The 16,300-nt window shown below is 47.3% G+C and overlaps 1 long non-coding RNA gene across 1 annotated transcript; it reads left to right on the forward strand.

The window, feature by feature from the left end:
* Nucleotides 1–11,701: 11,701 nt before the first annotated feature.
* On the forward strand, nucleotides 11,702–12,715 carry LOC122528011. Its single transcript, XR_006306473.1, has 2 exons — nucleotides 11,702–12,047; nucleotides 12,351–12,715. It is a non-coding gene; the product is annotated as an uncharacterized LOC122528011 (long non-coding RNA).
* Nucleotides 12,716–16,300: the final 3,585 nt, after the last annotated feature.

Here is a 16,300-nt window from a genome sequence, read left to right on the forward strand (position 1 = left end):
GAACTGTGGCTTCTTTTGCTGCTGCGTCGGCTTTTTCATTTCCTTCTATTCCTTGATGAGCTGGAATCCAGATGACTGTGGCGTTTGTGTTAGGTTGGTTGTGGTTTAGTTCTTGGTCGTTAATATACATATTTGTTTGACAAATCTTAAAGCTTCGTTTCACACCGTGGTCATTAGCAAGATGAGATAAATCTAGCAACGAATGGAACCTGCAATAAATAAATGTCGCCAGCGTAATTCACGTAGGTATTTCATATTGTCTCTCAAGAAGAAAAGACAAACAGCTCGCCGCGATCGACTCTGTATATACAATTCAATATTCGATTCGTGCAGCTGCCCGGTTGTTAAATTACTGTGGGAGGGCGAAAGAACGGGCAATTCGGTATAGCAGAATAGGCGAATAATTTAACAGATCTCCGACGGAATTAGCATTCACACTGCCGATCGTATTAATCCGACATTGATCCAACCGGATGCGCGCATCTCGCGCCGCCCTCTCCATTGAGATATCTGTATTAACCTTTGTCGCTTTCGTGGGAAACGTTTATCTGAAGCACCCAGAGATCGCAATTGTTAACCTCTTGCGCTGGAATGACGTGTCACGCCAAATTGCAACATTTTCTCTTGTGTTAAGTATATTGAAATGTAGCCCAGGCGACGAGTTTATTACTTCTTAATAATTTCTATCCGACGTGTGACATCAGACGTGTTCAAAAGAAAAGGAAAGCGACGAATTATTGTATACGGTCACTCGTTATGGTCCGCGGAGTTAGCTGCCGGGGCAAGACGTTAACGAAAAGTTTAGACTGCGAGTCAGTTCTTTCGGTCATGTGTACACACGTCGCGACAAATTTTCGCGCAACGAACATTCGAACGATGATTTCGATCGATGCTCGAAAAAACGTAATTCGCCGTTCGTATCAGCGGCGGATACCGTCGTTCCATTATCGTTACATATGGATCCATAAAAGCGGCTCCGATTATTTTCCAACGTAACATTACAGATAAAATACGCGTATCTCGTGACGCGTTTTATTGTCAACAGAGAAAGAGAGAGAGAGAGAGCGAGAGAGGGAGGGAAGGAGGAGAGAGAGAGAGGGTGTCACGGCGGGCGGAGAGAATTCGTTGGAGCGTCGAAGGGCTTCGGATAATTCCGACGGGATGGAGCAGGTGTTAACGACGTAGCGTGTTTAGCGCAGCGCCATATTTTCGCCGCTTATCCCGTCGGTGCTTCGCCCCAGGGAGAAAAAAAGCCCGCAGAGAGACCCTCGACGTGGAAGCGTGTGTATGTACGAGCGCGCCAGGCAACCCCCTCGCCTATTTTCGGTCGGCGAGCAAAGCCCAAACACGCGTGTCCTGCGTGTGCACCGTCATAAATACATCCGCACGCGCGCAAGGACCTACTACCGGAGCACCGCGCGCCGTCCTCGCCCACAAGCGAGAGCGTAAACTTCGTTAACGAGAAACTAACTCTCCTCTCGCGCACTACCGTAAGAAAGTTTCGCAATTTAGGGCGGCAGGGGGGGGGGGGGGGGTCAGGGACTGTGAAGAGGTCGGGGACAGTCGAAGAGACGGGCGGCGGGAGGGGAAGGGGGACTGAATTACGACGCGAATTAACACGCTACTCAAAGTCGTTGTTGATGCAGTTTCGACCACGAATCGCGGCGCCGTCTTCGTCTTCTTCTCGTCTTTTGAACGGCGCAGGATGAGAAACACGAGGCGGACAAACGGAAGAGCACGAGCTCTTCGCCGCTCTTCATTTTTTTTCTTCCTCTCGTGTTTTTTTTTTTTTTTTTTTTTTTTTTTTTTTTTTTTTGTTGTTGTTTCGTACCGCGAAATAAAGGCACGAAACAAACAGCGTCGCGACGAAATTGACATTGGGATAAACGGATTTCAAAGTAATTTTCCCCCTGACGGGCCGGGCCAACGTGTATTTCACTTACGCGTTGATAATGCGCGGACGATAACGGCGCGGATGTAATTTTCGGCATGGCCGCTCGCGTATCGCGGTCTAGTTTGTATCCTATTAAGCACTTCGCGATGCCTCGTTCGCCGGCGATCGCTTGATTTATCATAATGTCGTTATGTAAAAAGCTTCGTCACGTTGATGCGCTTGTAAACGCATCAAGTTTCAAAGTGCTCCTCGGGAATGGTTACTCGTTAATAAAATCCTGAATGCCAATGCCAGTGTAATCTCTCCCTCGTTTCCGTGCTGCAATTTCTCGGAAAGTCCGAGAACGAAGGGAAGAAAGAAAGAAAGAAAGAGAAAAAGGAAAAAGAAGGAAACACCGTCTCCGAAGTTTTATTCTTTCGAAGTCTTTTGTATGATAAATTCATTCGTTAAGCAGGCTGGGAATACTCGAACGTCCAATGATCCTGTCGATTTTATCGGTTCAGGTTTGGGAGGTGGAAAGTTTACCGGAGTTGCTCAGCGGCTGTAAGATCAGGAAGACTCGGGGAGCCGGCGACGTGCTGTAAGATCTGCACAGGTCCGTGCAGTGCCATTAATGGAATACACCACTTTCTGAACGACCTCATCCTCGACCTCGTTACACGCGTAGGTGTACACACGCGTGTGTTTACCTAGGCTGAAGGGGCTGACGGTGTTCTCTCTTTTCTGCCTCCGCCGGCCATAATCGGCGAACGATACACTCGCTATTATGTGCGGGAAACAGGAGGAGGCTCTGCTTTCAGCTCGTCTCCCGTTCGCTTCATCCACGCTGGACAAACATCGCAGCTCGGTACACCTCTGCCTCGTGTACACACAGCGACACGAAGAAAGATGTTTCCATGGGAGTGAGCCCAGAACCGAACAAATGCTACACGCCTGGACTTTGAACCGGCTTGTCCCTTTTGACGCAAGTGCAAGCAACGCTGAGCGTTATTAATACAAATCGCAAACGCTGTCTATGCACGCGTGCACGTACACGGCAGCTGCAAGTGTATTTTCGATTGGATTTCATTGGCCTCCAATAGGGTTTCCCCCATACTCGTCAAGTTCTTTTGTCCCTTCGTGATTGACACGTTCGCTGCCGCGCTGCAACATTTATACGTTTCGCGGAGACTAATCCGGAACGAATTGCGGCGCGATCGATTATTTTTTAATGACGAGCCGCGCGGCGGAAACGAGAATTCGAAATATTACTTCAAAGCGCCGTGGATTTAAATTGGTAATTAATGTAAATTAATTAATGTAAATCATTGATAATTGACTGCCACGCGAGATTCGTCCGTTTCGCCCGTGGGTTGGAATGTTTAATTTTTAATGTTGAAATACCGTGCCACGGTAAAAGTAGCGACGAGACTGGATTTTTCGTTTTAATCGTTCTTGTTCAATCCACTAGGAATAGGAATATCGATAACGGATGACCACCGGCGGACAGTTGACGAGACATGAAAATATAACTAAAAAAATTTCGTCTTCTTGGTTGTAATTTTAAAGCAGCTGTCTGTCATCTGATTATCTCTCGCTACATTTTTTAAATGCTGTATTTCGATCACAATTGAACAGTTAGTTTCAAGATCTTTTTCGATGCTCCTTACTTTTCGCGGGAATTCTTGAAAACCACGATGGTGGTTCGATCTGTCGATCTGTTTGATTTCTACCCGGGGCAGGAAACCGCGCGACGATCCATTGGCCTGCGTGAAATTGTCCTGTAGCGATGATATCGGTACTCTGTCCACACGATTTCAATTGTTTTCGCGAATAATTCGATTCCGTGTAAAACCCGGAACCGGGACCAGGTATTTCGCACAGCGTGAACCGAGGATTCCCTGTAACATTATTGAGAATATTTACGGGGTGCATTGTTTCACGTAGTTACACGCTTTCCAATTTTACTCGCTTTGAACACCGGCACAAACACCATTATCGATACGGCACAGGAAAAGCGGCCGGCAGCAACGGATACGCAATATATACATTATACGCTGTCACAAAATATTATCGTGAAAAATTATGTCACGCCCCGGCTAAGATTTGCAAATTGTTTGCCCAATCGTTTGTCCATATATTTTGCACGTCTCTAATTGCAGCGAAAACATACTTTTCGTTGCAACGTCGACGTTTGATTCTACAAATATTAGAGATCCTGGATCGTCGATCGATGCATCGTACATTACGATGTTTCTTCTCGGGAAATACCGACTAATTTGCAAAAATTCTGTGCAAAGAAGCGACGTACTGTTTATTTTTGCTTTGCTCTGAATGTCAATTGCGATTATAAATGTCGAGTATACTTCCACTTATCCCTATAGACGTCGAAGCTTGCCATACAAGGTCTCACAGGTCGCTAATATTCATTGCGTCGTTACACAGGTCTTGCATAGATACGCGTATTGTTTTCACTGACCGAACGACGCTAATCGAGAGTTAATGAGTTGAACAAAGAGTTTCAAGCATGATCGAACAATGAAAATGATTGCAACCACACTCTGAATAAAAATCAAAAGAGACAAGGTAGGGAAGGGAAGTGAGGACGAAGGAAAATTGGTGGATTTCACAGACGATCTCCGATACTACTCGAAAGTTAACAACGTTAAGACGAAACGATCAAACGACGTTGAAATTTTCTCTCGTGTGTTCCTCCTCCGAACGCCCTTGCTTTTCAACCAATGTTGAGGTACAGTTTCGATAACACGTCGCGTTATCGGTAAGCCGCAACGGAACGTCGTTGAAAGCACATCCTTCCGAATAAATCACGCGATAACAAATCGCCGACAGCGTTGTAAATGCGCGCACGGGACTGATAGAAAATTGAAACCATTACCGGCACCGCTGTTGGCCGGCACGTTTATACAACGGATGTATAATGGAAGGTCCTGTGTAAGCAGCGAGGGGTAAATGCACCGATCAGAAACGTACACGGGGGGGCGGGCGATGATGGCGCAAATTGTATCCTCGCGATTTCCTCCCTCGGAGAAGATCCGTAGAAATTATAGATAATCGATCGTTGAACGACGAAGCGACGCCCGAGATAGGAAGCCCGGTGAGGGAAATAATATTATTTATCAATCGTCTCCTCTGTCCCGCGTCGGTCAACTCCCCATTCGCTGCGTGCAACCAGCCGAGCCTCACTCTGTAGATGGTCTTGTACATGTATAATGCATCCCGCGGGAACACGCGTTGGCCCCCTCCCTCCCCCTTCGTCCTCGTCGATCGGCACATACATACGTAGTTGCATCCAAGAAGCCTCGTTAATGGGAACGTATGTATGCGCCGCCCCCGCGCGGGGATACGTACGTACGTATTTGCCATCCAGGCTGTACGAAATCCACCCAAACTCGATTGATATTATAGTTTCAAGTAATTGTGACATTAGCCCCGTGAAACTGAAACCATCGGCGATGATTTCTTCATATGTTCGACGTGTCGTATCATGTGCAATATTTAATCGGCCTTATACGCTTCTGGGAAAGACGTTTTATCAGAAAATACGGGATCCCCCCCCATGGCAGACAGGACATACGGCATCGATTCCCGTAAAATCTACACGTAGTTCTATAAATCTTCGTCGCGTACGCGTCTATCCACGCGGTCGTGTAGTCCATGTACCCTTTATGAATGCAACTATTTGATGCCGTGTACGTATGGTTACCTGAATCGAATATATAATACAGGCAGGTTCCGTGGCTCCCTGGTTCTACGTAGAGCGTGCACAACCTTGGCGCGCAAACTTTTCTCGCGTTCGCGGACGTCGGTTTATTCAAATTCTTACGCACGTGCATAGGCATTTACGCGTGGAATACACGGGCGAAATAGAATGTCGGTTGCCAAGTTGAAAGATGTATCCGAGGGGGCGAAGCTTGCGGTGAAACTCTAAGGAGGTCACGGAGCTGCCTGAATTTCCGTATCTAATTTCGAATAAATGCTCCATCGAGCTCCTGAGAGCGCCGTCGCCTCCTCTTAGTTTCACATTCTGAATTCAATTCCTCTGCAGAAAAACGGACGTCGGACAACGTTAACGAGTCATGACTCGGAGAATCGTTATTAGAGAACTGCTGCTTCAAGTTATAATGTACGAAAACACCCGCGCCCCGGATTATCTCTCCGGTAGACTCGCTTGCCAACTTTTGTATATCTCTAAATATTCGCGTACCTGCTGCGAAACTGTTTGCGCAGCTATCATGTCCGTGGAAAGCATTTAGAATACAAATATTCCCGCAACCGAGTTACAAGCTCGGCAGGTTCTACTGTCCTTGCAACAATCTGGCGCTGATTGTACGCGACCGTTATTAACAAAATCTTACATTTAGAAATCCTCGATTCGACGCCGATTAATTTATATCAGTCATCGCCAATTTAATTTATGCCCGGCGACTGATCGAATTCTTCAAACTTCTTGTTTGTGCAGTACGCTCAGAATTACGTACGTGAAACGAATAAATATTTCTTTAAACGATGCCATGCTTATAGACTGTAAGTGGATTCGTTTTTCCTTTGAAGATTAAATAACAGAAAAATCCATCGATGAAAGCGCAAAGATAATATTTAATCGAAAAGTACGTCTTGAATAATGCATGTAAATTGCAATTTCTTCCGAGAGATCCGAATCCGTGTTATTTTTCGAACAAATGTTCGAACACATCCTGCCTAGTTCGTCGTACGGCTCCTAATTAAGAAATAATCGAGCGCGACGCAATTCATTTCGGATTACTCTACAAAATGCGAACGTACGGCTGGCCAAACTTTTGATCGGCAGTGTGTACGTGCAGGGGAATCGTTCGGGTATTCTGTTGTACGTAGGTTGGGTGAACTGCAGCTGCACCTGCACGTATGCAAGTGCACGAACAGTACGTGCGGCGTATGTTGATGGGGTTGCGGTTTGACTTCGGTGGCTGCTGGATAGCCCGCCGTTATTATCCGTAACTCGTGTTGCGGCAGTCCCGGAACAAACGCGGCCGAAAACCTTCGTTTCCTGCGCTGCCTCTACGTCAGCTTCATTCTCTTTTCCATGGGGGTCTGTCCAGCTCTGCCAGCGCTGCCCCGGAACTGAGAAAGATTCGTCACTGTCGCGAAACGAGATCGGTTATATTGCAATTCCAGCCGACCACCTTTCCACGGCTACACCGTTTCATCGATTACACCCGATTATTACCAGACCGCGGATGTTTATGCAGTTTTGCAGAAATGGAGTTTGAAATGGAAGCTCGTTTTATCGGCCAAATATCGTTTATGTATTTTTCAATCGGTTCTGCGTTCTGCGAATTTTTGGAATTTTAAGTTTGCGTCGAACGTTCGTAATTTAATCGTTACATACCCATTTCCCTTCCCTTTACATTTGGATAACTTTTTTTTTTTTAATTATTTTTTACATTCAGATAACTGTTTTTTGTTTTAAATTAGTCAAATAGAAAGGGAGGACATCGAGATGATCAAAAAAAAAAAAAAAAAACAGCAAAATGGAGCACATTTCGCGGCTATAATCGATTTTCAATATCAAAAAAATAAAATGAAAAAAAAGAGGAACGGTTGCGTTCCGCACGTACGCGGAGCCCGCTGTAGTTCGGAAATGACACGATAATGCGTTCTTGGAATATTTCGAAAGTTTTCGCATTGCCGAGTACGCAGGGAGAATTTCCCCACCTGTATTGTATAATCCATAAAATTTTTATTTCCGCAGTTCCATCCGTGGCCTGGCAAACTTTTAAATTTTCCACCGTGCAGCATGCGCGATTCAGGTGCCGAGGACGCGCGTTCCCATTCGCCAGATATTTCAGTTTCACAAGAGCGTTCAGTTCCTCGCGTGTTATTTCAACGAGATTTCTTCTTCGTGCCTTTCTTTCCCAACGCTGGTTAACAATCCATCCCGGAAATTCTGCGTTATAACAAGCGGGCACGGCGCCGCGCGCGATGCCAAGAATCCACTCGAACCACGCCTCGAGTCGAGTCCCACGCGAAAGTTATAGCGTGTGAAGTGAACATACATCGGGCTCGAAGAGGGCACAGGTAACACGAGCTCCGTAACGTGTCGGACGTTTGCCGCATTTGCATTCGACCGATCGAATTAAATCGGCCGCGGGAGCGGTTCTCGCGAGGCAAGATATACGGGAAGGCGAAGGGAAGACCGGCGGCGGTGCGATCCAACGTGAAATATCTCAACTGCTCCGAGAGAGGGTCCCCTGTCCCTTTTTTCGTCGGATTCGCGGGGTGTCTGATAAAAGGAGGGCCGAATAAGACGAAGGGTGCGCCTGTCCGGGGGAGAGTAAAAGAAAAAAAAAAAAAAAAAGAAAGAAGAAAGGAAGAGAAAAAACGAGGAGACTCCGGTGCTCCACGGTTGCTTTAGGTCGGGTTTTCGCATGATCGCGAAAAACCTTCTCGGCCCTTCAGCGGGAACGAGCGGATTACCGTTTTTGGCTTTCACCGTCGTGCAAAAGAGCTTCCCCATTTCGTACTGTGCTGCACAGTGCGAAATTCGTTCTTGATCCCGGTAAATGTGATAGAAAAAGGAACTGATATTCCTCCGGGGCGGGTACGCTGCGCCTCCGTCGAAAAATTCCGGAACGTTTTATTAAAGAAATAACTCGAGCCTCTGCTCCCGCTTCGCGAGATGGACAAACGAAACGACGCTGATAAAACACGGTTATTAGCTTGGGCGCTGAGGAATCGCGACGGTATTTAATATCATTTTACGAATACGTTTCGATACGATAGTGGTGATACATACAACGAGTCAAGTGGATCGTGTCAGTTTGTCAACTGTAATTCACGCTGAGTTCAGGATCTCGATAACCGTGCGACGGACAACAAGTTGCACGATATTTAAGATATTCCACTGCCGAGCTTTATGAAATCGCCGACGAAGCATAGCTCGCTTGGAAAAAGGAATTTGTTTGTTTTGTACGTCGATGGTCAGGTATGCCGGGAATGGTGTGCAGTTTCGGCGGCCGGTGGACGTCTCCAGAGACAAGGGAATATCGCGTGGATATTTTGCGAGACCGTTTCAATCCTTGGCCACGCTGTTCAAATTTTTATTTCGCGAGCGAGCGAGAAAGCCGAGAAGCAGCGGGCTTGGTTACCATCCACGGTACAAGAACGTACAGCGTATTTTCACCCTATCGGCTGCAGCCCTCTCGCGGTGTGTCGATATCCTCCTGGCCAAAGCCTTTGACCTCGAAATCGTCGTTCACCTTTTAAACTTCATTCCTTTCCGACGCCGTTCGGATTTTTACTCGGCTTCGCCTCGCTCTTTTCCCTCGCTCTCCTTCTCACCTCGCGTACGCCTCGACAGATTTTCACGGAGAAGCTGAACGCGCGACCAAGCGCGAGACGTAACTCGTGATTAATAAAACGGCGTTATGTAAAAGGATCTCGCAGAAATGACCGAACGACGGTGTCCGCGTTGGCAAACTTTTAAAGTCGCTCGCTGCAACGCCGCGAACCTGAACTTTTTGCATGCTTAATAACGTCCTGCTCCTCTGCCCCTCTACGCTCTTGCCATTTAATTGCCAGTTACACGCATCACGCGGGATTACGCGGCTAGTTTATCGCCGGTTGTCTAGTTAGATAGATTTATTTGGCAATTAAGCGATCCAGAGAGGAACGCCACTAACAGAGAAGATTAAACCAGTTGCACGAAGACGCAGCAGCTTTTATGATATACAACGTTACGTTCTAGCTAGAGAGTCTGCCAGCAACAGGGAGCTTTTCGCCTCCTCATCCAGTCATTTTGCGTTCTTCGTTTCGGCTGATCGATCGGATCGATCGTACCGGGCGGTAATTCGTTTTCAGCCCGAGGGAAAAGGATACGCGTGCACGTGGTATATATTCCATTATGCGATTGGTGAATTTAGGTTTTTCTCGATGGCCTGATTTAAAAGATGAATCCCGCAGTTCGGCAGTCACTTCGAAAACCCTGCCCTGGCCATCCTTCTTGCGCAATGAGCGGCATAAATCACGTTTGCGCGATTCGGATACGAGCGATATATCAGTGACAGAATGTATGAAAAAAAAGAAAAGGGACGAGGGAGAGAGGAACGTCGGCGTCGGATCCGCAAAGCCATGGCAACCTACCAAAACCCGATCTTCGTGGCAAGTTTAAACGACGACACGAGATACAGTGTGCCGACTGTATAAGTAACGCGGCACGATGGAAATTAAAATTTATCACTGGTATTTCAATCGTCTGGCGAGAACGCGCCAGCCTCTCTGATTAATCCACCGTAACGGTTAAAATTTTCATTCGAGCGTTTCGAGAATACCCTTTTCCGATATTTTCGGCAACGTAGAGATTAGAAAGGCCAGGGGACGAGATGCGACGTGATATTCCGTTTCGAGTCGATCAAAATTTATGATAAATGCGACGGCCAAAGAATTTTGTATTAAATTATTATAACAAATGTTTAATAATGATAAATTATTACAATCACAGAGTGATAATTTAATACGATATTTATAACGAGATGTATTTATAACGGATATAACGTCCGAATTTTTTGTAACACAGAAAAGTATCTTCGATGAGGTAGAATTGAAGAAAATCACCGGAGTGTAACATGAATGATTCTGTTTCGAGTATTAAAATTTACTACAAACGCGATGAACGAAATGGACGGGCAGTCGATTGCACTTGCACTGCCGTTACGTTCAACTCTGATTTCTCAGATTGCTCTTTGAGACCACGAAAGCTTGTTCATGTATAATGCGTGAAAGTTAACCCTTCGAAACGGAGCAATGTGTCGGCGTCGGTGTGTGTGCAGGCCGTAGGGTGAAAAAAAGAAAAAAAAAAAAAGAAGTGTTGTTCCCAACGAAATCAATAAAAAGATTGATCCACTGTCAAGAGTGGCGCTTTCGCTAAATTGGCAACACTGAGGCTGAACGGGCCTTAAACCCCCGAAGTAAGGGGGGGGCGAAAGGTGCCGCGACGAGGACTGAAGGAAGGGTACAGGATGAAGTACGGTCGGTAGAGAAGAGAGGAGGAGAGCCAGCTCCGAGGGTGTACGCCGCTGTTCGAGAGAGTAACAGCGAGAGAGGGTGAGACGAAGCAACGCGCGAGGGTAGGGAAATGTAGGTAGGAATGGCAAGATCGTGAGATAGAGAGAGAGGGGGAGACGAAAGCAAAAGCTGGAGTAAAAGAGAAGGGTGCCAGATAGCGACAGATTGGAGCGAGTTCGAGTTTGAACAACTTTAGCGTTGTGAACATTTTTCTTTACAATGTCCACGAAATCGCGTCGCTTGAATATGCCGCGGCAAACGCCGAGACTGTTTCAAAACTGCAAAGATTTCGAGACATTGGAACGATTCCAATACGATAACTATCCACTTTAATGTGAAACCTACGACCTACAAATTCCATTGCGACAACAGTAATGTAATTTCTCTGGATAAGAAAAGCGAATGAAAAAGGAAACGTCACGTCGCGTAGCAGAGCTTGAAAAGTGATCAGACTTTGGAGGGCGAGCGTTTGCAGACGCTTCGGGTTGTTTTAAATTCACGTAGGATCGAGAGGATCCGTTGGAGAGACTTAAACTTGACTGGCGCTCTCGAAAGCGATTCGAACATTCGTACTGGCAAATTGCACGAAAACTTGCGACATAGAGAATATCGAATGGCCATCGCTAGGTTCGGATGGGGTTCGAGAGGGGAAGGCGGTTGACGAGGGTTGGGAAAACCGAAGCGTGGCTCCTCCGGGTGGGGGTAGTCGGTACCTCGAACGACTCCATGGGTCTCCAGTTTGCCCTGCCACGCTCAGTCCGACCCGGACGTTCGAGGGAGACGCGTCTGTCTTCCGTAGTACGTACGCGTCGTCTCGGTACGCACGTTGTCGCCGTTGTCAGCGTAACACACACTCACACACTCACACACACACACACATACACACACATACACACGTACAAATTACGAACCGCTCTCGCTCTGTCGTAAATAATATACGCAGCATACAAGGATCGTCGGTTGGAGGCGACGTTCGATCGTACGATTTACGGATACAGGAGAGAACAGAAAGAAAAAGAGAGAGAAAGAGAGAGAGAGAGAGAGAGAGAGAGAGAGGGAGAAAGCACGAGAGAAAGGGGTGTTATATATTGGCAACTCTCGAACTGTGGGACTGGTACGTACGGTGACCGCGTCGCACGAGGTTCGCAAAGAAGGGTGAGAGGGAGGAAGGAGGGGGAGAGAGAGAGAGAGGACTCGGAGAGAGCGAGAGCGAGGAGAAGAGGGAGAGAACGCGAAGAAAAAGCTCTCTCTCGCTCTTTCTCTCTCTCTATCTCGACTGCCTCGCCGGCTTTCCACGGCCACGAATCGATACCACGCGACCGTCGCCGCGTCGGTCGTTCCTCTCTCTCGACCTCTTCTCGACGCTCGCTGCACTCGTGCACGATCACTCGCCGCGTCGATTTTTCCTCTCGGACAGGCGCTTACCTTCGTGTCTTTTCTCCGTCGTCCTCGTTCTCGTCGTCGTCGTCGTCGTTGTCGTTGTCGTTCATCGTTCCCATCGTTTCTTCACCACTCCACGGCGACGGAAGAACACGCGAGAAAAAAGTACGCTTCGCGGTGGCTGTGCGCGGTCGTGTTGCATCATTCTCGACGGTCGATACACGATCGATGCGAGCGGTCGAAGCGGCGCGCGATCAAGAATCGAAGCGGTGCACTCTGGCGGCAGGTGGTGGAAACACGGCGAAATAGCGGCAAACGGTGCCTCGCCTAGCCAGCGAGCCGTTTTTCGAGTACGCCGCGTTTTCGGAGTCGTCCATAAGAGGGAAAAAAACAACGTGAAAAGGTGAGTCCACGCGCTGGACAGCGCGAGGCGAACGGAGTCAAAAAGCAACGAGAGCGAAAGGAACGTTGTTGTTGATCGGCCGCGCCGCACGTTCACAGTGTTTTGTTTATTCGTGGAAGAGAATCGGTCACTGGATTTCGCGGTAGTGCGTATCTCTGTGTGTCACGTGAACGATCAACGTCTGTTTATTTTGGTGCTTTTCGTCGCTTGTTTACCTTGTTTGGGCTACCTCTCCTGGACCTTCTCCGCCATAGATATTGTTTCTACCAACCCAGGGATCGTCGCTGATCGTCGCATCGCTGTCCGGCTGCTGACATTCGCGGATGTTCGTCGGTGTCACGTCTGCTGTTCCCCGAAAAGTAAGTAAACGCCTGTTTTTGCAAACACCGCGACTCGTCAAATCTGTCGACTCTCCAGTACCTTCTCCGCTTGAATCCCTTCGGCTTGAACTTCGGGCCCCCGAAATTATTGTACTTGTAAATTATCCAGGTTTGGCGTACGCCCAAATGGTCGTGGCTGCTAATTTAACTGTACGTTTTCATTAGCGCGCGAGCCAGCCTCGTTAATTCGTGAATCGCAGCCTCGCGGAGCTACCGATAATTCGCGCGGCACCCGTGTAAACCGGGAAACACGACCATTGACATCTTCGCTACCCGTGAAGAGAGAGAGAGAGAGAGAGAGAGAGAGAGGCTTGTTGCCTTGTTCGTGCTAATTCGCTCGCAGTTGCAGCTAAAATCGTTTTGGCTTTCGATTCATCGAACCAAACTATCGACCACGCTAGCGTGACTGAATTCTCCCCGCTTCCCCGATTTGATTGAAAGCGAACCAATCGGTGTGTTTAGGTTATGTTGGGTTAGGAGCGCTCGCGGTACGAAAGCCGCCGGAGTCGGAAAGAGATCGAGCGCCAGCGTTAATCGTCCGGCGGGATATCGCAGTTTTTACGGCGGTATTTTTATCGCGCGGCTTTGCCGTCTAAACGCGTCGACAAAGCCCGTCGACAGAGCGCCGCCGGCGACTTTGTAGATCGTTCACACGGCGAGATGTTTTGTTCCCGCAACCGAGGAATTAATCGATCGTAAAGAGGCTAATGCGAATGATATACGCCGGCCAGCCGTGCACGGAGAACATTCGACAAAGGAAAGCGATATATCCATGCGGGCGTGTTCCCTCTGCTCTCCTCTGTTTTTACCTCGTCGTCTTTGCCGAAGACGCGTCCTTCTCCGAGTAAATGTTATTCCTTGCCAAACCTTTTTTTTCGGGTCCTCCCCGAATCGACGCTTATCCGACGTTTGCTTTAAACATTGCTCCGCGTACACACGCAGTTGCAGCTCACGCAATCGTCATCGTTTCTATAATACGTTTGATAAAGATACCGTGAGATATCAGTCTGTCAATCGGATCGCAGTTTTTACGCCTATTACAAAATCGAACCAGAATTATTACCAGATTGAATTTTAATTCTAGCGAAAATAGATTCAGTTCCCGTTCATCTCTAACCGAATCAGAGTCATTAAACAATTTACGGTTACTTCCGAAAGACGAAAAGGAAGGAACTCGAATCAAATCGTCTCTCCCTGTAAATAGATTAAAGACTTAACAATAGAATAATCTGGGGCTTACAAGGAATCGGGGTATATTAAAAATAAATCGTAGTCTGCTTCTCTCTCATTCACGAATGAAATTTTCAATATCCTTGATTCTATTTTGACTGAACGTCTTTTCAATGGATCTTCGAGACAGTTTTTCGCGGATCCGAGAGCATCGATCGAAACACCAATATCGTGGATTAACATTTCTCGAAAGAGAGAGAGAGAGATAGAGAGAGAGAGAGAGAGAGAGAGATATGCGATCGAGTCCGAGGCAGAATTGAAAAATCGATTTCAGGCTGGACGTTAATAAAAGATTGGACGCCGAACGTTAGACGGACAAAATATAGGATAGGGAATCTGTAATTTCGTTCTCGGTGGGATTCTTGAGTTTTCCGACGTCTCATTAGATTTTATCGCGGCGGGGGTTCTATGGCTATAGCCGAGCACCGGATACTTGAGACTTTATTCCTGGCCATAGTCGAGTCACTGAAAGTTACATACTTCGGAGAAGTCTTGCCGGATTCTATTGCTATTTTGAGGAGAACGCGACAAACTCCGCGACTGTAGCAACATTATTACAAAATGCGTGAATTCTTCAGAATTACGCTCGATTTTAAGCTCGGCCGGCGGTTGGCGCGCGATATTTACAGCCTCGGAGTAACGCTCGAGTCGTTAAACGATATTAACATCTTTGTCGAAAAAAAGAAAAAAAAAAAAAAAGAACTTGCCTCGACAGTTAAGAATTATTAACGGCCAGTAGACTTTTCCAATAGAAATTTCCAAGTAAAACAACCAGCACGATCTTCGTGTCGATATCGACAACGTGTATTCATATACGCACGGTGCGCAAACGATGTATTATCGAATGAGGTTCAATATCTTTCGCCGTAAAGTAAAGTCGCACACATTCAAGATGCTGCCTCGCATCATAAGTAATGAAATCTCCGTGAAACGTTCGTTTTTTTTTTTGCGCCGTGTGCTCCAGAAAATTCAGAGAACAGTGGCTCTCGTATCTCGGAATCGGGTTAAAGAAGTACAGCATGAAAGATTACGGTTGAAAAATAGTTTAACGGTTATATCCGTACCAAAGCACCTTCCACGAGTAACATTCTGTAATCTTCCGTTTCGAATATATTTCGGGCGACGGATTTAAGGATTCAGGCTACTTTTTTCCACGTCGTTGAGAATGACGCCGCGGCTAATCGGGCGACGCCGGTGCCTCTTTCCGCCGATGGGAGGTTCGCCGTGTATTTATTTTTAGTCGAGGCTGAAGAACGGAGCAACGAAGAGACGGAACTTCGCCTTATTGTTGGATTCTGTCAAGTTTGTTCACAACTACGCACTGAGATATATAAAGTTTCGCTCCCTGCACGCGGTACAGCTCTCTCACGGTGTACTTTGGCGCGCTTAGCACGGCAAGACAATATTGACTCGGTCGTGTCTCTTCAGAAAAGCTGGCAACTTTATTTTCAAGGGCTTCCGTTATCGACGGGATCGCTGAATTAACCACTCGCGCGATATCGTTTCTCCCTCTGTTTCCCAACGGAACCTTCCGCCTCCCGTTATTTTCCTCTCGCTGCTACCCTAATTTTTTTTTTTCGCCGCGCGACGCACGCAAGAAACCGAAGAATCGATCGGCTCCGCGAACTCTCACAATCTGTTCATCGCTACGTTTTTAACGAGCAACGTGGGCGAACTTCTCGCGATTCGCCTCGTTGCTTCCATTGCCGTTTCCATCGTTTCCTACCAGTTCTTAACATAACAGGAACGGGAACTCATTTCGAGGGAAAGGCAAGACCGTGTTCCGCGCTCGCGAGGAATTTGTCCCGCTTTTCGAAGCACGCGTCCGCCGGACACGAAAATTATACCTCTACGCGATAACGTTGTAACAAAAGCAACAGTCTCTGCTGGTACGGTCTATCGCTTTTCTTCGTTTCGCCGTGTAATTACATGCACGTGTGTGTCCACTTTAATCGTCGTCGGGAAAAGAAAAAC

This window comes from Frieseomelitta varia, unplaced genomic scaffold (assembly GCF_011392965.1).
Source record: "Frieseomelitta varia isolate USP_RPSP 00005682 unplaced genomic scaffold, Fvar_1.2 scaffold_243, whole genome shotgun sequence".
NCBI classification, from domain to species: domain Eukaryota; kingdom Metazoa; phylum Arthropoda; class Insecta; order Hymenoptera; family Apidae; genus Frieseomelitta; species Frieseomelitta varia.